We start from the raw sequence: 25,619 nt of genomic DNA, 5'->3' as shown, positions 1-25,619 counted from the left end.
CATTATTCAGATCTGATTGCAGTACAATTTTGTTTGGAGAATGGGCAAAACCATGTGCCGAGAGAGTTAGATTTGGGTGATTTATTTTATTTCTGTGCAGGGTAAATACTGGCTGCATTATTTTTACACTGTAATTTAGTTTTCAATTTCAACACACACCACCCAAATTTATCGCTCTCTGCACATGTTACATCTGCCCCACCTGCAGTGCACATGGTTTTGCCCAATTTCCAAACAAATTTGTACTGCAATCAGATCTGAATAAGGGCCACAGTGTACATTAAACATAGAAACATAGAATTTGACGGCAGATAAGAACCACTTGGCCCATCTAGTCTGTCCCTTTTTTAAACATGTTACCTCAAACCATATTTGATCCTTATTTTTATGTAAGGATATCAATATGCTTATCCCAAGCATGTTTAAATTGTACTACTGTATTTGCGTCTACCACCTCTGATGGTAGGCTATTCCACTTATCTAATACTCTTTCTGTGAAGTAATTCTTCCTCACATTTCCCCTGAATCGTCCTCCCTCTAGTTTCAGTGCATGTCCTTGTGTTCTGCTGCTCCTCTTCCTGTGCTGAATGTCTCCCACCTGTACCTTGTTAAAACCCTTGATATATTTGAAAGTTTCTATCATGCCCCCCCTTTCCCTTCTCTGCTCTAAAGTATACATATTGAGATATTTTAGTCTTTCCTGGTACGTTTTGTTATGTAGGCCATGCACCATTTTAGTTGCCCTTCTTTGTACAGTCTCTAATGTATTTATATCCTTCTGGAGATATGGCCTCCAGAACTGAACACAATACTCTAGGTGAGGTCGTACCAATGACCTATACAGTGGCATTATTACTTCTTTCTTTCTACTGCTGATACCTCTCCCTATGCAACCAAGCATCTGACTTGCCTTCTTCATTGCTTTGTTACATTGCTTCCTGCCTTTAAGTCCCCTGAAATAGTGACACCTAGATCTCTCTCTTCCTCAGCAGTTTCCATTATAGTGCCATTTATACTATATTTAGTCTTTGGATTTCTGAGACCCAAGTGCATGATTTTGCATTTTTTGGCATTAAACTGTAGTTGCCATGCTCTTGACCATTCCTCTAATCTACCTAGATCCTCAATCATTTGTTTTACCCCTCCTGGTGTGTCTACCCTGTTGCACACCTTTGTTTCATCTGCAAAAAGGCACATTTTACCCTCAATTCCATTTGCAATATCACCAATAAAGATATTAAAAAGCAACGGTCCAAGTACAGATCCCTGGGGTACTCCACTTGTAACCTTTCCCTCCTTTGACTGTACTCCGTTTACTACAACTCCCTGTTTTCTGTCCTGCAACCACACTCTTATCCATTCAACTATCTTAGAATCCAATCCCAAGCTTTCAAGTTTATTTAACATATGTGATACATTACATATGTATCTCATTTGGTGGATTCAATATGTATCTCATTTGGTGGATTCAATATCTACATATCAACCTAAGTATTATAGAAAGTTGGTGTTTGCCTTATCTCTTGGAACATAATAAAGTAGAAGCTATAGTTGTATGACAATACATTTGGCCTAGTGTTATTGTTATGACATAATGAGACACATTTAACACAACTCCATCCTTTAATTTTGAGTATGTGTTTCTTCCTAATTACAAAGCCTCTGAGATGCCTCTTTTCACATTAAATGTTTGTTTTCTTCTAGGAATTCCCCCCAGAAGTAAAACACCAGCTCTGATGCCGAATATCAAGTTAGAAAGAAAGAACGAACCTATAACATACCTGTAGAATTGGCAGACCTAGGGGTAAATTTACTAGTGTTTCTGCCGAGTTGTACAGTAGCTTGGCTGGTTACGAACGTACATAGGTCAGTTTTGAAAATGATTAAGATTAAGTTTGGCTACCGAGTTTCCCAGCAGTCAAACACTGCTGGACAGGAAGCACGCATAGATCAGTCAGATCTGTGCAGTGCTTCTGTATTTAAAAGTAAAAGAGAGAGTTAATTTTTTTTTATAAAATGGCATGAGCCCTCCCACCTAAGTATAATCAGCCAGTGCTGAAAAATATTCAGTGGAAAAATAGTGTGAACTCCTTCTGTATTTAAAGAACCAGACTGGGGTCTTAGGTCCTGGTTCCAAAAATATGGGGGCTAAAAGTTGTAGGAGTCCCCTGTATTTTGAAATCTAACACCGTCTCCATTTGAGAGTAATGCTGGCCAAACATCAGACCAACTTTCCTCCAACCATCCAACTAGTTGCTTGGATGGAATAAAAATATGGTACTGGATGGGAGCAAAGGACAATCAGAAATGTGCTCACAAACCCAGGAAAATGGACAAAAACATTCAGTCAAATTGTTTAAATCAAACAGGTTCAACTACAGTACCGTGTCTGAGCGACAATGTTTGTCCTTTTCCAGATTTTGGGAGCAAATTTCTGAAGTAAATATTACATTTGCTCCCATCCAGTACCATATTTTTATTCCATCCAAGCAACTAGTTGGATGGTTGGAGGAAAGTTGGTCTGATGTGTGGCCAGCATAAGGTAATGCCACAGCTTGCGGACACAGCAACAGCTTCCTCCTGCCTGGCTTCCTACGCAGCCTCCCCCTGCTCCCTCTGCCTGGCTCTCTATTAGCCGGCATCCCCTGCCCGCTGACTTCCCCCGCACGGCTCCCTCCTGCTGCAGCTCCCCAGGGACTGCATATGATAAATCCATGTGATTTATCATATGCAAAACTTGGCACATCAAGTGCCTAATTGTATGTGCCCCTCCCAGGGATCTGCAGGGGAAATCAGGTCCCTTGTCACTAATGTATGGGTGCATTAAGTCCTCTTTTTTCCATCTAGGCATAAAAAAAATGCAAGAACCAAATGGACTGAGATTCCATACATCCTACAGATACTCTTCTATGGAGATTTATCCCCAACGGGATACTGGTATCAGTATTCTGACCACTGCTCATCCATGTGTACAGTATCTCCTCCAAAAACTCCATCTAAAAGGTGGTCTATTTGAAAAGTGCAATTTGAGGCTAATTCACGGCAGAGTTTGCAGAAACGAATGTTGGTAAATGTCCATGTTGTAGTGGTGCTTATGGAAAGTCTTCCCAAGTTTGGCCGAAGGTCTATTGATTTATACAGTACATGTGTCTTTTACCCTGTTTTTCATTCATAGTTCAGCAAACTCTGCCGTCTTCTGCGTTTAGGAAATCTGCAGTATTTTGAAAAAAATGCAATCTCGAATCAATGAACACGAACATTTTACACTGTGGTTAAGAATGTGATATACAGTACTTATATTTGCAGAGAAATATTCACGTTGAATACTGGTGAGAATGATTTCTCTGCAACTCAGCTTCTGGTTATACATTAAGGGTGCCTACACACGGAGCGATTTCAGGGCATTTGCTCCTACATCGCATCACTATCACCCAGAAAATTAATATCCAGTATGCTGGATAATCTAGTAGGAGCACAGTAAGCAAATACAGTCATACAGTCACATAAGCAAATACAGTCATGCGTCTTAAGGTGTCATTTACCATGTGTATATATACAGTATAGTAAGTCTGATGAAGTCCTACTGGTAAAAATCCAAGCTTGTCCATAATATCTGTGTGTATATGTGTACATACAGTAACAACTATCCTTTAATGTATTGTGTATGTATAAATGTACAGTATGTATGTATATACATTTTGTTTGTAAATGTTTCCCCAGCTAAATTGAACTTTTGTCCCCAACTAAATTGTACAATGTATATTCCTTTAAAGAAACACTTGTAGTTATACATATGTATTTGCATTATATATCAATCAAGCCATCTCTTTCTTTTAGCAAACTTTCCCTTAACCCAGGGGTTCCCAATCTTTTTGGAATTACGGCACCCTGGAATTTCAGAATTTTTTCACGGCACCCCTAGGCCAACCCCCCCCCAGCATAATAAATATAACAATAAGCAGTGAGATATGTGGTAAAGGGCAGAATTTACTTCTATTTGTACACATTTTATGATTGGCAGATAGCAGCACTGGTTTTGCCCATAAATAATTAACCATAAATTATTTGAATTGGTCCTGGACCACCTACTTGAGGCACCCCTGCAATTGTCCCGAGGCACTCCAGGGAGCCACAGCACACAGGGCCTTATTCTAGTTCACTCTTTCTGACAAAATCCTTCTTAGATGGACAAAACCATGTGCACTGCAGGGGGGGCAGATTTAACTTGTGCAGAGAGAATTAGATTTGGTGGGGTTTTACTTCAAAGTTTGATCTATATTTCAGTGTAAAAATAAAGCAGCCAGTATTTACCCTGCACAGAAACAAAATAACTCACCCAAATCTAATTCTCTCTGCACATTTTACATCTGCCCCCCTGCAGTGCACCTGGTTTTGTCCATTTAAGAAGGATTTTGTCGGAAAGAGTGAACTAGAATAAGGCCCACAGTTTGGGAACCACTGCCTTAACCTATAGATCTGGGCTGGCCAAACAAGCCTTGAGATCTACTAACATGTCACATTTTCCAGACCACCTAGCTGGTGCACAGGTGAAGCCATTTACTAACACATTTTAATATGTGCTGTATTCCCACAGGTGGCCTGGACTGTTATTAGATCTTGATGACCAGTGTGACCACCCATGCTATAGATAATTGCTTGTCCTATCAAATAGATATGCACTGGTCGGTTCTTAAGAAATCCGAACACACCCGAATTTTGTGAACTCTTGCTGAACCAAACCACAGTCCTGAGAACTGGGCTTGTATTTACCCACTGTTGAGAATTTAGATTTAAAATCCAAATTTTGGGTATTGGATTGTAAAAATGACATTCATTGATAGAAATTCGTGTCGATTTCTATCAATAATAGTTCTTAAATAGATTTTTTTAATTGAACCAATAACCAAATCAGAAACCAAAACATTTGGGGTTTTTTTGCCAGAAAAATATGTCAAGTAGATATTTTGTAGCGTGTGCCACCTCACAATGAACACCCACACTATACTTATTGCAAACACCAGTAATTTCGAAATGATAATATCTTACATACATTCTGTTCTTGTCATTCCTACATTCGTTACATGCCCCACTGAGCATTAGGTATCATAATAAAAGAGAGGAATATGTCCAAAAAAAGACCAAGAGAGGAGAACTATTTTGAATAGTTCATAATGTAGGCTAAAGGAAGCCACATTGCATAAGGGTTATGGTATGTGTCGTTTTATTAGAGAGGATAATTTAGTGCTCAAACAAAACTTATTGTACTAAGAGAAGAAGTGGGGAGACCCGCACCATAAGGTGCTTATGAAACAAAATATGATACAGTGGAGTGAATATGCTTATATTCACTGGAAATTTTTATAAATATCTTTCCTGGCAAATTAGGGTGCTAATCCCCTGATTCAAAAATGAGCAATAATAATAGAAGAGAAGAAAGGTGAATCAGTTTGACTGGGATGCACTCCTGTTCCACAGTAATAAAAATATTATTTTTACCTATAATAGGTGTATATTTTATTTGTTGACGTATTTGATTATTTTTAGGAGTTTTATTTATTAAACTTTGTTAAGAGCTAGTAGGTCATCATTCTGTAATGGTGTTAAGTAGTACAGTTGTCAATGATATGAGACCTTAAGGTAAGTAGCGAAAATATTAAAACAAGATATAGGTTTAAAGAGAAAAAGAAATTTTAAAGATTAAAAATCACTCTGTGAATATTGTAGCTTGAATATATTTGTCTAGTTACTGCTTGTGTTCCACAATATATTGGTGGATTAATGCAGTGCCTGTGTAGGGGGTTTAATGGATACGGTGATATTCTCACTGTCTGTAGTCTAATCCGAACAATGTATTGCCCTCTGCATGTGTATTCCTAAAGTGGATAAGATTCTGCCCACAATGGTTCTATCTGAACCCATGCACGTGGTGTAGATGTATATTGAGTAGGGACAGGTTAGTCCTACAATTGAACTTGTGCTCACACTCGTCAATTGGCGTTCGTGTCTGGTACTACCCAGTGAGATAAAGATCGCCCATGTGTTTGCTTTTGATCACTCGTACGCTGAATGCTGTATAGTGCCCAATTTAATAAGTAACCTGTGCACACAGATACACAAATCTGTCCGGCAGAGTCACTTAGTAATAGTCAAAAGGTATGCACTCACTTAGTGCCGTGCACACTGTGCGATCTTCCAATTGGATTTGTACTGATCCTGTACCTCTAAGCTTAAATAGCTGGTATGCTTTATGGTGCACTACAAGCAATTCATGTGGCACGTATACACGGGTCGTGCACACTGTGCGATCTTCCAATTGGATCTATACTGATCCTATATCTCTGAGTTTAAATAGCTGATGTGCTTTATGGTGCGCTACATCCAATTCATGTGGCACATGTACTTGGGTGGGGACAATCCTGGTAGTGTGTTATGTACAGTTTTAATGAGTCACGGGTTCATATACGTGCATCTCTCTATTGGGCACGATCACTGGTAGCTGCTAGTATGAATGTGTGATCGCTGGATATCATACACACTGTGCAATCCTAGGGTTGGATCTACAGCGGCATTGTGTTTTAGTGCTGTAATAACTGCTGCGCTTTGTGATGCGCTATTAACAGGTTCATATATTACTTGTACATCAATTAGAGCAAATGTCAGTGGTTTGCTACACACAGTTTAATGAATCATGTGTGCACATCAATAGATTTCTCTATCCCTCAGAATCACTGTAGGCTGCCACAATGGGTGTTTAATCATTTATTGCCATACACACTATGCAATCCTAAAATTGGATCTGCACTTGCACTGTGCTTCTATGTTTTGCTGGTTCAAGCGCTTTCTGATGCGCTATTAACAAGTTAGAATATCACACATGCAGGAGTGAAAGCCAGAACCAGTGACGTGTTTAGCAGGATTAGATGAGTTTTAAGTGCACAGCAAAATAGTTCTCCCTCAGGCACAGTTACTGGCAGCTGTCACAATAAGTGTACAGTCACTGATTGCCATACACACTGTGCGATCCCAAAATTGTATCCACATTAGTGTTGCGCTTCTGTGTTTTACATAACCAAATGCGCTACTGAGGATTAGTGTAACACATACAAGTGAATGGTACCAGTGTGAGAACGTATATGCTAGATCCTGTATCAGGATCTCCTTTACTGTTATCGGGAATCACTGCGTGTACACGTGTTATTAGCGCTGTCAGTCCATGACACTATGCGCTGCTGTACACAAGTGATTCCAAAAACACTCACTCTCCTATTAACGCCTGTTGCCAGGGATATAATCCCCTTGGCCAGCGTGTGCTGCTGCGCCTCAGCGCTACTTGCACAGGAGCTGCTGAGCGAGCAAAACAGAGGTATTTTTACAAGAGACAAACAGACATTATATAATTAAACAGGCTAAATTGCTACAAATTCACAGAGGAGGGCTGCCAATGCGCATTTCGCTAGGTAGCTTTTTCAAGGCTATCACCACGTGCATGGGTTCAGATAGAACCATTGTGGGCAGAATCTTATCCACTTTAGGAATACACATGCAGAGGGCAATACATTGTTCGGATTAGACTACAGACAGTGAGAATATCACCGTATCCATTAAACCCCCTACACAGGCACTGCATTAATCCACCAATATATTGTGGAACACAAGCAGTAACTAGACAAATATATTCAAGCTACAATATTCACAGAGTGATTTTTAATCTTTAAAATTTCTTTTTCTCTTTAAACCTATATCTTGTTTTAATATTTTCGCTACTTACCTTAAGGTCTCATATCATTGACAACTGTACTACTTAACACCATTACAGAATGATGACCTACTAGCTCTTAACAAAGTTTAATAAATAAAACTCCTAAAAATAATCAAATACGTCAACAAATAAAATATACACCTATTATAGGTAAAAATAATATTTTTATTACTGTGGAACAGGAGTGCATCCCAGTCAAACTGATTCACCTTTCTTCTCTTCTATTGTTAAAACTTATTGTACTGCCTTGTACATGCTCTTCTGCAGCCAATGCTAAATGCATAGCTTTTTACAATTTCTACAGCGCAGTTTATATTCACTTATAGTTACAATTAATCATCAGAGGGAGGAGACATCTGCAGTCTTCTATTATAAGTGGTACATTTGTGTGTTAATAAATAAGAAGTAGAATCTGATTGCTTGCAACATATAGGGTGAAATGTATTAGGATGAGAGATTCAGAAAGTGAGAGATTTGGTAAGAATTCTCCAGTTTTTAAAGCGGCAATCATTTACATTGCAAAATCACACTATTGCCGCTTTAAAAAACTGGAGATTTCTTACCAAATCTCTCACTTTCTGAATCTCTCATCCTATTAAATCTCACCCCCCATCTTCAATAGAACTTCCATCTAAATTTACCACATTGAGAAGAAATAATTTGCACTATACCACAATTCCACAATTCCACAATTAAATGTGCCTATTACATCCCATGATCTTATCTCATAAAATGTATCTAATGATTACATTACCCTTCACAAGCTGCTCATAGCAATAATCGCATCAAAGTCTCCTACCAATTTATAACAATCACTCCCATTAATTAAAGCTAATATTTTGTCTCCTAAAATACTGATTTTACTGATCATCAATATCAGAGCTGTCACTGGTCAACCCTAATATGAAGACATTGGGACTGTTTTTTTTTAAAGTTTCAATGATCAACAACGAAGACAAGAAAAACCCAACAAAGATACAACAAGCAATTGTTCAATGGCTAATTGGCCATTGTAATACACATATATTAACAAACAAACATATTAAAAACACACTTGCCCAGCATTGTCCTCTCCCGTGCCTATAATCGAGGGGACGGTCTTTAATACGTTGCACTATTCTACTTTTTTCTGCCATTTTGCATAGTATAAAAAAATCTATCTGCTCTCTACACAGCTAAACAAAACCCATATCTATAAATTTGGCTTGCCATAATATCCCTTTAATCTGGGATACTTATGATTTACACAGGTTCAAGCCTGCCTTTCACCTGGTTTTCATCAGCCACAGAATGTTAATAGCAGGTCTCCCATATTGAAGGAATATTATGCCAAGCCTATCTATAAATGGGCCTCAACACATTTATTTCACACTTTTTGATCTAGTAACATTCCTAAAATGAAAAATGGTGGTGTTGCCCATAACAACCAATCAGATTCTAGTTATTTTTTTTATAACATCCTAGAAATGATAAACACAACCTTATTGGTTGCTATGTGCAACACCAGCAGTTTTTATTTATGGAAGTTTTAGTAGCTCTACACCTACACTGCTCTCTCAAGCTGGGTGCGCTAACACGCATACTCCTCACTGAGTAAGGTACACCTTCACTTACTGTACCCAGCTTTTGCTTCTAAATGAACATGCTTTGCCAAATATCTTAATGCAAATAAAGCTGCACAATAATATAAATGAGGACTTGCCTTGTAGCTCTGCATTTTGAGCATCAGAATCATGGCCACATAGTACATAGAGAATCCTGACAAATAATGCAATTTATTTAGTAGTGTTTGCAGAAGAGCATATCCGTACAAGCAAGCATTAGTTACTAATCACTGAGAGGAACAGTTAGTAGGTCACTGTACTGTCATAGACGATATTAGTTCCTTTAGATCTGGTGTCTTAAACTTTTGCTAGGTAACAGTCCACCCCAGGCTTCCATTCTGTTATAAAGCGTTATAGGGTAAGCATCAGTATCCCGTAAGCACCAATTGTGTTTCCACTGAAAAAATCCACTGTGCTGCTTGAGGGACCATGAGTTACTGAGATGGTTTGTTAAGAGATGTTTTGCTATAAGCCTTTTCTCTGTTTGTCTGCTGTATCTTTGCAATAATCCAATAAACTAGACTTTAAAGTAAATAGTAAAACTCTGCATTAATATTGTTTTTTGAAGCATTGGAGGTTATTCTAATTTGTTCAGTCTCCAGCGTGTTCACGTGTTCGCGTGGGTGTGAACAGGTACGGCAAACTGCTAGTTCGCTGTCTCATTCGCACCCACCAGTGTGGGCAGGGGGCGTGGGGCGGCGGTTGGGAACACCCAACATTTCATGGGTGTTCCCATGAAAAGACTGGGATTTCTTATAGAAATTTAGCAATGACGCGGCTGCCAGGGGCGGGCAGCTGCCATCACCGGATGTCAGCTGCCCTCCCTGTTCCCGTACTGGTCACACACAAAACTAAGACACCTGAGACTGTCTTAGTTTTGCATGTAGGTACCAAATCAGTGGATGGTCAGCGACCATCCACTGATTTGGCCCCTGCACCCAAGGCTGTGAACAGATGCTTATGAAAAACATCTATTCACAGCTGTGCATGGACCTTGCTGAGCGAAGGGGGAGCATGTAGATGTGCAAGCAGAAGGCGGCGTTAAAACCACACGCAATGCTGGTGAAATTTACAGCGCTGTGTGTGGACCAGAATAAGGTTCATTGTAATTTCCATGTGTGTGCACACTAAACAATCCTTAAATTCATACCATTATTGTTATTTTCCAAATGACAGTTTTGTATTTGGTCATAAGCCACAGGATTGAATTGAAACATGAGGAAACTGTGATAAACACTATAAATGTGTCAAGTATAATATAGGAAAAAATAAATGTGGTTTGTAGGTTTGTTAAATAATATTTTAAATTGTACAGTACACTGAAATTAGACAGTAAAATGAGTTTCATTATAAGCAATGCAGTCAGACGGGAGTCTTCAACCAAAAATAGACCATCACACCAACATCACGACATTGCTGATGTCCTAAAACAAACCATAAAGACACATCACTGTAATGAGTATATGTGTGTTATTGTGCCATTGACAAACAATAGTAATGTTGCGCACCACTAAAATTTCCCATTTTGTAGCAATTGTAACAAAAAATTATGAGATTTTTTTTCTTATATGATTGATAAATTTGAAATAAATTATAACTTTCATGTTAAACAATTAATACACAATAAATAGTTATACTCTTAATAAAATGATATTTTTCTGAAAATCAACAATTAATCCTAGAAATAGTTGCACCTACTAAGCAAAGACACCTTCATGTGAATGGTAATACCTCAAATTTTATAATAAAGATTATGTTGAGAAATGCTCCAACTATTGTACTTAGGTTAAAATGCAATATTAAAAGTACCGTACAGTATGTGGGGAATGTTCTCCTGGGATGTGAAATGGTTTCTGTACACTTTATTGAGCATCACAACATTGTCATTACTAATCTCTGAATTGAGGTCTATTACAAATACTTAGTTAAAGCAGATTCAGAATAACAGAATGAATCAGATGGATACAAAATGCCAACACAATGATCCCATTTAATGAATCTACTCCATATAAAGGAAGCACAGAGCAGACCATAGTAGACTTCTGGACAAGCATCAAGTTGAAGTATTAAACTGCAGAAAGCTGAGAGGAGACCATGTGTCACTGTGCCAGCCACTTATCCTCTGGCTATATCAGCGGACTCCACCATGGACAGTACCCTAAAGCCTTCAGTTACATTTCTTCACATCATAATTTAGGTTTGCACAAAGACCACCAAAAGACTTCTTTTATTTCACATCATGGTAGTCGCTGCAAAGCTCCAAGTAGCCATGGGAGCAAAAAAATCTCCTTTTCCGTATACTTTTCTTCTGATTATGGACATGGGAATGTACATGAACGCCATGACCCCCTTCTAGCTAACTCTGGAGGCCACAGTGATTGGTAGAGAATTGGCCTGCTCAATACCAATGGGAAGCAAACCATGCAAAATCTTAACCACCGGCTATCATGCTATCTGGAGACAGTCCATTCCCTGGAACAGGAGAACACCCAGCTGGAGATAAAGATCTGTGACTGGTACGAAAACAATACCCCAAGATCACTGCCTGTCTCCAGCCAATACTTCATTACCATCAAGGAGCTCCAGAATCAGGTGACATAAATCCAAAAGATTAAACTCACAAAAACACATTTATTTAAGTGTGAGTTTATATATGAGAGAAAGATATTAGTGAAATGTTTGTGCTGTATCCATTGCAGGTCTCCTCAATCACAGTGGAGAATATGCGGATTAAATTGCAAATAGATAATGTCCACTTGGCTACAGATGACTTGATAAATGAGTAAGCCTTGTTATCAACTGACATATAAATGAACAAAATACAATTGTTATTGCTCATATGTTTTCAGCCATATGAAGGGGGATATATATCAAGTATTGGGGAGTCATAACGTAAAGAAAGATGAAGTACCACCCAATCAGCTTCTAACTGCCATTTTATAGGCTGCAGTTGAAAAATGCCAGTACCTGGTTGTCTGGTACTGTAGTTTTCTCATCTTTATCTCTCTCCAAAGCTTGATACATCACCCCCTAAATATAAGTTTAACTAAATGTATTGCTTATTTCTACCAAGGTATGAAATGGAACACAGCATAAGGAATAGTGTTGATGCAGACATTGCCAGGCTGCAAAGCGAGCTGGAAGAGCATAACAATCAAAGACAGCACTTAGAAATCCAAGATCACTGCCTCCATGAAGAACTTCTCCAACTGAAGAGCAGAGAGGAAGAGGTAAAGGGAGATATATTTTTGATGTACATGTACTGCAAAGGTCTTTATAAGTACAGTGCATTACCATAAGTCCATATTCATATAACATTATATAAATAATATATTGTTTTGAATTGTAGAAAAAATTTTGAATTGTTTGGTTTGTTTGAGTAATATTATCAATGTTGTCACCAATAAGTAGCACTTTATTTTATATTAAAGGGGATGTGTGATCTGCAACCTCAACTAGGTATTAGAGTCAATGTGAAAATAAAGGCTGCTCTATCTGTGGATCAAAATAGAGCCCTGCCTAAAATCAGAGGCCAATATGAGAACTTGATGAAGGAGAACCTGAGGGAGATGGAGATCATCATTCTTACTAAGGTAAATAAAGCATAACAGGAAGTAATCTTATTTGATTAATTAGTCAACTTGCTTTTCTTCCAGTATAGAAGAACAAACGTGCTTCTTTTTGTAGAATGTTTGTTCAGTCAGTTTGCCACTAACAATTGTAACACAAGCCAAAGTCAGTTGGCCACCACCAAAATAGATCACAAGCCATTCTGTAAATGTTTATATTGTTCTATTAAACCGTATAAATATTACAGTGCATAAAGGAGGTCATTCTGATTTGCGAATGTCCGATGGTGAAGCCCTGCACATGCGCATATTTGCTTATGCGCATGTGCAGGACTTCGGTGCAGGTGCCTTTGGAGACTTTCATAGTATCCATGTCGCTCTCACCGGGGGGGGGGGGGGGGGGCCTGGAAGTGTGGAGGAGGCATGCTTGGGGCGATCGCATGCAGAAATGCTGGGCATCCCCATAAGAATGCAGATGGGCACCTGGCTTTTGGCAGCCTGAGGCTGATGTAACTAGACTTCAACTGCCCACCCAGTTCTCGGAGCAAGTCGCCGCTATTCTAAGACTGACCTATATTTGCAAGCACTACAGAAATCATTGGATGGTTGGCGACCATCGAATGATTTTGGGCCCGCATGCTACCATGCGAATGGACGTTTATACAAAACATCCATTTACAGTGCGGCGGGGATATTCATTGTGCAGTGAGGGGCGGGCATTCACATGCTCGGTGGGTGGCGTTGCAAGGCTTGCAAAGCTACCACTGCTTTGTGAGCAAAGCAGAATGACCTCCAAAATGCCTTAAGGGGTGATATTAAAATGGTTGCTAAACTCCATTCTGGGCTGCTAAATGTATAAATATATAAATGCCTATCGTACACTTATAGTACATTTTCTGTGCTTCCCGTTTGCTTAATGTACATTTACAGATTGGAGAGCCCCAGCTCAGCAAAATATACTGTTATTAATAGAATAGAAGAGAATCAACTTTATTGGCCATGTATGATTGCGCACACATGCGCCTAGGCAGCCATCCATGGCACCACTGGTTGTTGCAGGTGGGTGGTAGGTGACAGGTAGGTGACAATATAAGCAGGGACAGTATAGTGGCACACAGGGAACACATACCTGCCAAGCTGCACAAGGCTAGGCAGTCATCAGCGGCGCCACTGGTCATTGCAGCAGCCAGGTAGGTAACAGTATGAGCAAATTTAGCACAGTTATAGCAGAGACAATACAGTTATCACACAGGAGACACAGGGTTACATATGGCACAGTTCCTAGACAGTTCCTAGGAAGCCATTTGCGGTGCCATCTTCCTGTAGGAAAACCAGCATGGGTGATGGTGGTGGGGGGCAGAGAGAGTCACTGAGGCCTGGGGAGAGTCAGTGAGGCCTGGGGCTGGAGTTGGGCCCTCCTTGGGCTGAGTTCCACACCACAGTGTCTCCTGGGGGGCAGAGGCCCTATCTCCTGGGTGAGACAGGGGGGGGCGAGACTGGGCCTGCAGGAAAGAGGAGCCACTGCAGGTGTCTCCTGAGTGCAAAAGACCCCTCTCCTGTGGTCTCTCCTGGGGATAAGCCAGCAAGGTTGGGCCCATGCAGGGGCGGATTGGGAATTGAATCCAACCCGGGAAAAATCTAGAAGCAGCCTGGGGGGAGGGGGAGAGTCTGGGGTTTGTGAGAGAGAGATTCTGGATTCAATTCCCAATCTGCCCCTGGCTGTAGCAGTGAGAGGTCAGGGTCTGGGAGACCTGCAGTGGGTCAGTGCAGCCCCCTCCCCCGCCTCCACCTCCCCTCCTGATGTCCCCCCTGCACTCACTGTATGCCTGCTTGGGCTGCTGCTGCCCTTCTGAGTCCAGGTGCTGGGGGTTTGGTTGCTTGCACCGTGATATGGTCCATGCCCCGGGAGCCAGCCACCGCTACACTACGATGCATCCAGCAGGAGCCGCTGCCGCTTCCCCTCACCTCTCCCTCCAATGGTCGCTGGGAGACTGGACGCCTGGATGCCAGTTCACGGGATGGACGGGGGTCCTCCTCAGCTGCCGCACCCGTGGCCCGCTCGGCCAGAGGCCGCTTGCAGAATGCCTGTGTAAGGCTTCCGCTAGGCTGGACCACTGCTGCCTTGGGGATCCCTACCCTCTCCTCCCTCCCTTCTCCATGATGATGATCTTCCTGGTTCCCGGCCACCGCCCGCTCACAGCTCGCCTGTCTCGCCCGTCCAACAGGCGCGATCCAGCAGTGGGGTTGGGGGGGTGGGGATTTGAGCTCCATGGGTGGAGTGGGAGCTCCATAAGTGTGCGTCCATTCCCGACCCCAACAGGAAGTCCCGACCTTTGTTCATAGAACAAACTGGAATGTGCTCTGCAGCTAGGCCAGAAACATAAGGGTAAAGTTAGTAAGTTGGAAGTTCTATTGAAGATGGAATGTTGCTCAAACAACAATCAAATATTATTTTCTAGAAGGTGCTAAATAAATAATAAGTATAATCTGATTGGTTGCTACAGGATGGGCAACATCCCATCTTCAATAGAACTCAATTCTTAGTAAATTTACTCTATAGTGTATACTCTAGTGTCCCTAAGACCTTCCCACTTGGAGCAGTACCAAAAAGCAAGAATAAATACTTTGCTATAAATTCATTTAGTCATAATATGCCATTAGCAGCCTGCGGAAGCTACCAAGAGCCATTCCAGCAGTTTCTACACCTAATTAATTCGGAAAGTTACCCTAAAAGTTGATGAACATTTCCAAGCTGCTGGTTGTATATGTCCTAGATATACAGTAGCTGAAGGTAGAGTGTCACATTCACACTACTTCCACACCTAAACTGATATGGTAAGGTTCCTTCTAATATGTGAGATACATCTATGCTTTTATATAATAGGCAAAAGATTGCTTATTTCTGTGTGTAATTGTAAATATAACATAACAAATAAAGCATTAATAATCACGTGATGTTTCTTCTCCTTTTAGAGCTCAGAGCTGAACTCAGGAGCTGAACATCTCAAGCCCCTTAGTAATGAGCTCATTAACCTTAAAATTTTATGCAGGCATTGGAGATGGAGCTACAGACTGAGCTTAGTTTGGTATGAATTATCTTTGAATGTAAAAGTGCAAGGGAGGTAAACTCATTAATGTTAAATGTTACAGCAGGCATGTCCAAAATCCGCCAATTGTGGCCCGTGATGTCACTTCAAGTGGCCCGCAGCCTCCAGCCAGAAGCGGGCGTCTGGAGGCTGATGTGGGACACACAGCACAGGACTCTAGAGGTGGGACCCCGGTCAGAGCACCTTTACCTTGCTGGCTTGCTGTCTGCATTGGTGAGGGGGTGCCAGCTGCCACTGTGAGACGTGTTTGCCATCTTTCAGATGAGTATGTGTCCAACTCCTGCAATTATATATCACCCTCCACCGCGATCACAGTGACAGCAGTGTGCAGGGAGGGGGGAGCAGCAAAGGGGAAGCTTGCTCCCGTAATATGCGGAGCGGAGAATGGCGGCGGCGGGAGCCCAAGCATCTGTCTCCTGCAGGGGAATATATAGTTAAGGGAGGCAGTATGTGGTACATTCAGAGAAGGGTGAGCAGGCTGGGAGACATAGTGATTGGGGGCAGAGTGGGGGGCATACAGTGAATTGGGTACATACAGCGAAGGAGGGGCAGTTTATGGGAATATACAGTGAAAGGGACAGAGTGGGGGACATACAGTGAATGAGGGCAGGCTGGGGGACATACAGTGAAGGAGGGGCACGCTGGGGGAAAAACAGTGAATGGAGGCACGCTGGTGGACATACAGTGAATGGGGGCATGTTGGGAGACATACAGTGAATGGGGGAAGAGTGGGGGACCATTCTGATGTGATTAATGGTTCAAAGAATGTCAGGCTGAATGGTCGGCCCCCAGACATTTTCACGTCACCATATCTGGCCCTCTTTGCAAAAAGTTTGGACACCCCTGTCTTACAGCAATAAGGAGGAGAGTGATCCTTCTCCACATTCTCCAGTTTGGCAGGGGATACGGTCATTAGGTCACCAGCAAGTTGTTAGGTGGACACCATTAGGTCGACATGCATTTAGGTCGATATGTGTCTAGGTTGACATGTAAAAAGGTCGACATGAGTCTAGGTCGATAGGTGTTAGGTCAACAGGGTCATTAGGTCAACATGGTCATTAGGTCGATATGGGTTAAGTTGACAGTCGAAAGGTCGACATGGTTTTTTTTACTGTTATTTTGAGCTGACATGTGCTGACAGGTGGTATATAAAATCCACTAGGGCGTGGTGAATAAACTAGGGTGCCGAGCCCGAAGCGCGAGGGGACACGGTGCACTTTAACCTGTGTCCATGTCGACTGTGGCAGCATTCCGGTATGCGTTGTGTATTAACTATAGCAAGATCAAGATTGAAGGTGCCCATACATGGTGCGTTTTTTAGAGATGAGCCGCAATACCGAATATACAGCATATAAATGACTTAAAAGTGCATTTGAGTTACATACATCTGAGAATCAAATTGCTTTACAAATTGCTTTTGCTCTTTCATGCTTGGAGATTTGGCGCATACCTTCATTTAAAATGTTTATTTTGCTTTACATACTGAACAATTTTCATTATAAATAATTCTGTACACTACAATGCATATTGTTAAATATTAAATTTTTGGTTTAAACTTTTATGAAACACGGCACCCCGAAGCATCAAAAATTTTTGCGCGGCACCCCTAGGCTAAAAGTTTCTATTTGAGAAAGTCAGAAACAAATATTACGTTAAAAAAATTGTGCTGATATCTCATCCTTAGGATCAGTTATGGTGGTAATGGACAAAATGTACTTCTGTTTGTCATAGAAACATAGAAACATAGAATTTGACGGCAGATAAGAACCACTTGGCCCATCTATTTTAAGTATGTTACCTCATAATTTGACTATTATATTGGACATATATAACTTGAATTGGTTCTGGACCATCAACCCATGGCACCCCTGCAAATCTCCCAAGGCACCCCAGGGTGCCACGGCACACAGTTGGAGAACCACTGGTTTAACCAATAATAAAAATTTTATTAGATATTAAATAAATTAAAACCACATTTTTGTGTATAAACTGAAGCGCAGGAAATTCAGCAAAAGGAATATTGTACTTTGTGTGTTATTTTCAATAAGAAATTAAACAGTATTCTGGTGCTACAGTATATACTGTAAGCAACTGTAAACAATAACATTGTTTCCTCAAACAACATAATTTCTTCCTCATTTTAGAAATCAGTGCTAGAGTACTCATTAAAGGAGCTCAATACCACTTTTTGTTCCCAGCTTGTCCAATTACAGGATCTGATTGACAACATTGAAGCACAACTGTCACAAATTCGATCTGACTTAGAGAGGCAAAATGATGAATATGAGGTCCTCATAGACCAGAAGACCCACCTACAGAGATTGCCTCTTATAAACATCTACTGGATGGACATGATGTTAAGTAGGTGTTATACACCATCATTACCTGTTGCTTTCTTCATTTGTGCACAGCAGCAGAGTTTAGAAGAAATGTATCTATTTTAACTAAATATTTATATCGCAAACAACATGTTCTAATTCTAAATGGAAAGCGGTCAGTATCCTGGTGGTTGGTCCTGACAGTCAGGGAAAATTTACTAAGATGGTAGGTAAATTTCACCTCACAATGCCAACAGTGGATACCAATGATAAGTATTGGTGTTACGGTTAAGTGTAGGGTTAGGCACTAGTGGGCAGGTTAGGTTTAGGCTGTGGGTGCTTATGGTTAGGCTGTGGGAGGGGATGATTAGGGTTATGGGTAGGTTTATTTGTAAAAATATAAATATACCAGGATCTGTAGTTATTCTGAATGTTGGGTTGCCATTTTGACTGTCAGAAACACCTGTTTTTTGATGCCATCCATTCTAAACAACAGTCATACAACATTATACATCATGTTTAAAATATAGTAAACCAAGGTCTACATGGGTTTAACAACATATATATATATATATATATATATATATATATATATATATATATATATATATATATATATATATATATATTTTTTTTTTTTTATTATATAGGCTAATAAAAGGGTTTAGGGCACTTAATCCTACTTTGTTTTATCCTAGGTGGATCATCATGCATTTACTCAGTGATATCACTGCTTTGTACTTATTGTAGCACACATTCCCAGGGGTGCCAGGGAAGCTGCTGCTACTGTAGCATTACCACCTGCCTGTGTGTGGGTGAAGTGAACACACTGAACTGCCCCACTGAATTTTCTACTTCCCTGTCAGGGTGGGGGTGTGGGGAGCGGTGGGCACTGTGCTACAAACACTTTTTTCTATGCTTTCTTTTAAAGGGGGCATGAACACGCCTACAACCCAAAAAGTATCCAGGCACAGTCCAGCAATCTTCGGCCCTGTACCAGACAATTACCAGACAAATATCTTTATGTAGTTAGTAATTTATATTACATACAGTATGCATTGTACTGTACACATTTGTATTTGTTTTTAGTGTGTTCATGTCACTGACTCTGGTGTATATTTTTTGTTTATTTTTTCAGTATCTCATCATATTAAATAATAGGAAGTTAAAGGAGGTCTGTTATAGACATCACCCTTAAACGAAAAGAAGAATGAACAATATTATCAACTGACAAACAAGCAAGAAAATAATATTTATGGAAATGGTACATTGAATGAATATTAATTTATATATATATATATATATATATATATATATATATATGACAAAGGTGTACCGGCACTCTTCCAAAGGATGCAGATACTTGAGGTGCCCTTCCGTTTCTCAAGGAAAGATGTAACCACAAATAGGTAGATGGCACTCACAAGATTTGTATAGTATCTGCGCGGCGGCAGCAATAAAGAAATAAATGAATCAACACAGGCTTGTGTTGATTCATTTATTTCTTTATTGCTGCCGCCGCGCAGATACTATACAAATCTTGTGAGTGCCATCTACCTATTTGTGGTTATATATATATATATATATATATATATATATATATATATATATATACATTGTTACACAATAAAATAGTTGTTATTGGAAATCGTATTTATTTTGGCAAAAGAGTGTGTTATAAAAATGTTTCACAATCCTTTGACTACTGCAGTGGTTCCCAAACTTTTTTGGATCACGGCACCCTAGAGTATCAGATTTTTTTCATGGCACCCCTAGGCAAAAAATTAGATACCAAAAACTTCAGAAAAAAATATTAAATTAAATAAGTTGCGCTTATATGTCCTCATTAGGTCCAGTTATGTGAGTAATGAGGAACATGATTCACTTCTGTTTATCCACATGTTATAATTGGCAGTCACAAGTACTGATTTTCCTTATTACTTTGACCATATATCATTTGAATTTGTCCTGGACCACCAACCCAGGGCACCCCTGCAAGTGCTCCGCGGCACCCCTGGGAGCCACGGCACACAGTTTGGGAACCACTGGACTACTGTCTTTATTATACTGTATTGAGGAGCTACTGGCTATTTCTAGTTATTATTCTGGTGTTTTCTATACATAGAATTCTCACTTTAAGGAGATACATTAGTAGTATTATTAGTTATTGTGATGTATTATTTGTATTGCAAATGTAGTTCAGCAAAACAGTAACAACTGTAAAATGTAATTTTTCTTTATCTCAGGATGGTCAAAAACAATGAGGCTATTAGGGCAATATTTACTAAGAAATGTGTGTGGCCGAACTACAGATGTAGCCATGCTCTGCTTTGCCATAATGTGTCCTATGGACCTAATTGAGAATGCATCAGGTGGGCGGAGACGCAGCATTGGGTTGGGTGCACCTGCATTGTCAGGACAGTTCTCTAGATGATTAGCGGCAGCTGCGTGACATCACACATGGGGCCGGGGACTACCATAGATATGCAAGCGCACATCTGGGATACCATTGCAATTATTTTATAATTGCATAGCACGGAGGGACTTGCCCTGCGCTCGGCGGCCCCCTTCAGTTGCAGTATATGCAGGCAGTATATGCGGCAAAGCTGGCTTGACTAGTGTGCCCATGACTATGACACACGTGTGCATACCATAGGAATACATGGGGATGTGGCTAGTCACAGGGGTGTAGTAAGGACGGATCCCATGGCCATGAGCTCCAGATGCCAAAAACTTCAGAGGGTGCCATGCAGGCTGAGACTGAAATGAATGGTGCAGTTTTTAGGTAAAATAATACCAAACTTCATTGCTGCAGAGTGAGACTTCAATGGCGGAAACCAATGTGGTGGTATAAAACTGGTCCGGAAAAAGGTCTGGTTGAATGTCCAATGGATGTCTGGAGCTGGTGTGAAGGAGTATGGCTCTCCAAGTGATTGCTTAAGCTGGAGTGCTAAGGCTCAATGCGTTTCGGCGTGTTCACACGCCTTCCTCAGGAGCTGGAGCCTCAGGAGGCTTCCTGAGGAAGGCATGTAAACACGCCGAAACGCGTTTATTAGATATTTCAATAAATTTAATTTCAGAATAAAACCTAGCGCTGTATCATATATATTTTTTTCTTGCTCTTGTAATCCTTTGGGAGCTTTACACCCTCCCGATACAGCAGCTTTAGCAACACCTGAGGTTCACATTCTTTGTAGAGCCCCTTAGACACACTGCACCATTATACATTGTCATACATGGCAATGCCCATTACATATTATGCCACACACCATATTCCAAATTACATAGTATGCCACACACCGTAATGCCTATTAAAAATTATGCCAAATACCCTAATGCCAAATATATATTATGCCACACACCGTAATCCTATTACATATTATGTCACATAACTGCCACTTACAGTTACATGATCATTGCCTGGAGTTACATGCTTGTCGCCAAGGGTTTCTTGCTCGATGCTAGGGGTTACATGCTCATTGCCAGGGGTTTCATCTCTTTGCCTGGGGGTTACATGCTCCTTGCCAGGTGTTTCATGCTAATTGCTATGGAGGTGTCAAATGTTCATTGCAAGGGGATTTTGTGCTCCTTGTCATAGGTTTCATGCTGCTTGCCATGGGGATTACATGTTCATTGCCAGGGGGAGTAACACGCTCATTGCCCAGTGGGGATTACATGCTTGTTGCCATGGGGGATTACATGCTCATTGCCAGGGGGAGTTACTTGCTCTTTGCCCGGGGGTGTGCACTGCATGCCAGCACTCACAGGATCTGCACTTATGGGTAATGGTGGGTGCTCTGCACTCCCTTGCAGGAGCATATCTAGTGTCTGTCCCCAACCAGGTAGCAGCCATCTTTGGAGGGTGCAGGGTCTCTGTCTGTATGTAGACAGAGACTCTGAGCCCCTGGGGCACTGCTCCCTGCCACCTGGCTCCTGTGAGGGTTTTTTAATTTAAATGTAACAGTCGGGTCGGGAATTCAGAGGCCTCATGGGCAGGCAGCCTCATGGGAAAATTCCCAGTAACATTAGCAACCAATTTGCTTTTTAAAGCTTTTGCTTTAGGCTGCCAGGCTGGTGTGTAGCACAATGTAATAGTATATTCATTAGTAAGTTACATTGGCACAGCCACCTGGCAGTTACCTTAAGAACTTTACCCTCCACAGTACATCGGGATGGGTGATAATTAACAAGCATGGAATAAATTAGGTCATCATTTTATTTCTCGGCTGTCACCTTCAAGGCACCCCCCACAGTCATGGTGCCCAAGGCTGCAGCCTTATCAACTTATTGGTTAATCATGCACACTTTTAGATTATGATACAATAAAATGTAAAAATAATAATAATAATAAATGTGATTTTATTTGTTCATTAAAACATTCCTTGACCTGAGCACAGCTTGAAGTGTTATACATCACTACATTGGTGCCGATTCTGTGGGTGCTTGAGGGCTCGAGCACCCACGGAAATTTATAAGCACCCACCCGCTCAGTAGCGGCCCAGTTGCCCATGTCCCACTGCACTCCCCTCCCTCGTTGATGGCACAGGTACTGTGTGGGCATATTTGTACCTGCACTGTGGGGGGCATTTATGTATTTGGCACTGTGGGGTGGATTTTTGTACCTGCACTGTGTGGGCATTTATGTATTTGGCACTGTTGCCATAATTTGAATATTGGAGACAACTGTGCTGCGTAATATAAATCAGTATTATTTTGTGGCCACCCCCCTTTCCCATGAAGCCACTAAACTATATTTTTGGCTTGAGCAAAATATAAATCGGCACCTATGCATCACAATGGTTGGTGTTACCCAGTGCCTGCCATGGATCTCCTCCTCCTGACAATAGTGGTGACATAAACAACTAGAAATATTAAAATTCTACCTTTAAATTAATTCTATAAACAATGCTCTATACCCCGGTTACATGTACCCTATAAGCAGAGACCCCTCTCTTCCCAGTTATATCTATGCAATCACCAGTAGTATCCCCCTTCCCTCAAGTTACAATGATCCTATAGTCATCCCCCCCCCCCCCCCCCACCAAATTACATTTATCCTATAGTCAGTGTCAGTTGCATTCCTTCAAACAAAGGTCAGTCAGGTCACTTATCTAGTTCCGTGCAGAATCAGAGTAGGGTAACACATAACGATTTTTGATTAAACAGTGAATTTTAAATAACTAGGTGATTCATCGCACCCTACGGGTGCTCTTCACACCGTCGTAAGGGGCTGCGCCGCCTTAATTTGTGAACATTTGTATTTTGTGAAATATGGTTAGAATTGTATGAAAGATACCTGTATTGCAACTTGAGTTATAGGTGAAATGTGTTAAATAGAGCGCATATGATTGGAAGAGGGTGTGTATTGTTTTGTTACAGAGTAAGATGTACATTGATAGTGTGGATGGTACAGTGACATTTGTGGGTGTGGGGGGGCTGTGTGTGCATGTTGTTTAGGTGTGTGTGTGTGCAATAGTATAGTAGGGTGTTTTTGAGTCAGTGGCTCCCCACTGGCGGAGGTCAGGACACAGGAAAACAGGAGGCTGGGTATTGATAGGGGTGTGTGGGCATAAGGGGGACTAAAGAGGAGGGTGGGAGACACTGTGCAGCTTCTGTCATGGGTTGGGGTCCAGCGTGGCAGTACAGGACGGTGGCCCTGAGTCAGTGTCTCCTCCTACTGGGTGGGAGTTAGGGTGCATGAGAGCAGGAGGCTGGGCTATGAGGAATGATAGGGGTATGTGGGCAACACAGCATCAGTGAATCCCCAGTGGTGGAAGTTACGGTTCAGGAGAGCAGGAAGCTGGGTAGTGATAGGGGTGTGTGGGCATACGGGGGGGGTGTGCCGGGAATCGCAGGAGGGGGCGCGGTGGCTTGCCGTGAATCGTGGGAGGGGGGGTAACGGGGGCGGTGGTTGCCGCGAATCGTGGGAGGTCGCGGGGGGCGCGATTTGCAGGAGGGGGGGTCACGGGGTGGGGGGGTGCCGCGAATTGCAGGAGGGGGGGTCGCGGAGGGGGGTGCCGCGAATCGCCACAAGAAAAAATAAACACAAAAAGGTCAACACATGTAAATTTTTACATAAGTGTGGCACTTCATTGGTGTCCATGTCGACACACGAGAATGAATATGAAAACATTCAAAAAATGGGGGGTCGCAGGGGGGGTGCAGCGAATTGCGGGAGGGGGGGTCGCGGGGGTTGTGGGTGCCGCGAATCGCGGGAGGGGGTGCGGGGGGTTGCAACGAATCGCGGGAGGGGGGATCGCGGGGGGTGCCCGTGAATCGTTGGATTGGGGGGTGGGGGGGGGTGTGTGCCGCAAATCACTGGGGGGGGGGGTCGCAGGGGGGGTGGCACTTCAATGGTGTCCAGTCGACACATGAGAATGAATATAAAAACATTCCGCGGGTGGGGGGGCAGCGGGGGGTGCTCACCTGGTGGCTGTGGAGTAGGTTCCTGGTCAGCATGGGGAGGCAGAGGGTGTCTGGCACTGTGGGCTCACTGGGCTGATTCTCTGTCATGTGAGTCAGTCATGTGAGTCAGAGGCTCCACCCAGCGTTAGAGACACACTCACACACTTTGAGTGACAGATGTAGCCAAATATATGAGATAGCAAAGCTTATAGTAGAGGTTGTGTATGAAATGTAGACAGTAATAACATTGTCTGTCATCATGTTGACATGAGAAAGAAAGCATGTTCATAATGCCAATATAGATGATGTCTATATTCATCATGTCAACCATTATGAAATGTCAACATGTTAGCATGTCACATATTGCCCCTGGTGGACTAGTGTTTATTTTTCTTATCCTTGTGGCCCGCAGTGGCTCCAGCACAGATTCTGTATCCTATTAGTCATGTGACAGTGGCTGAGTAATGAGAGCTTTGATTCTCCGGCATTCCAATGAGTATTTGCCTCCTAACCATAACTTGAATCCCTACCTCAAACCCACCCCTGAATCCTAACACTTCCCCCTGCAGCCTTGCCCTAATGTTGACATTCTGGCAATGTCGATATTTCACCTGTCAACATTCAGAGTATGTTGACATGTTGCCTGTCAATATTTCAACAATACTAACAGAATAACTGTTGACATAATAGTGTCAGCAATTACAATGTTATTAACTATTGACAACTCATAAGGGAAGGTAAATATGTTTCACTTTTTGAATAAAATGACATCCATCTTACAGTAGAAAGCAAGCAACAATAAGAATTATTTTTTGTGGCAAAAATGGCTGTGTGGACTAAACTAGGAACTGTAATTA

The sequence above is a fragment of the Crinia signifera genome, chromosome 6 (assembly GCF_055691185.1).
Source record: "Crinia signifera chromosome 6, ASM5569118v1, whole genome shotgun sequence".
Lineage (NCBI taxonomy): Eukaryota > Metazoa > Chordata > Amphibia > Anura > Myobatrachidae > Crinia > Crinia signifera.
This window is presented reverse-complemented; position numbering follows the sequence as displayed.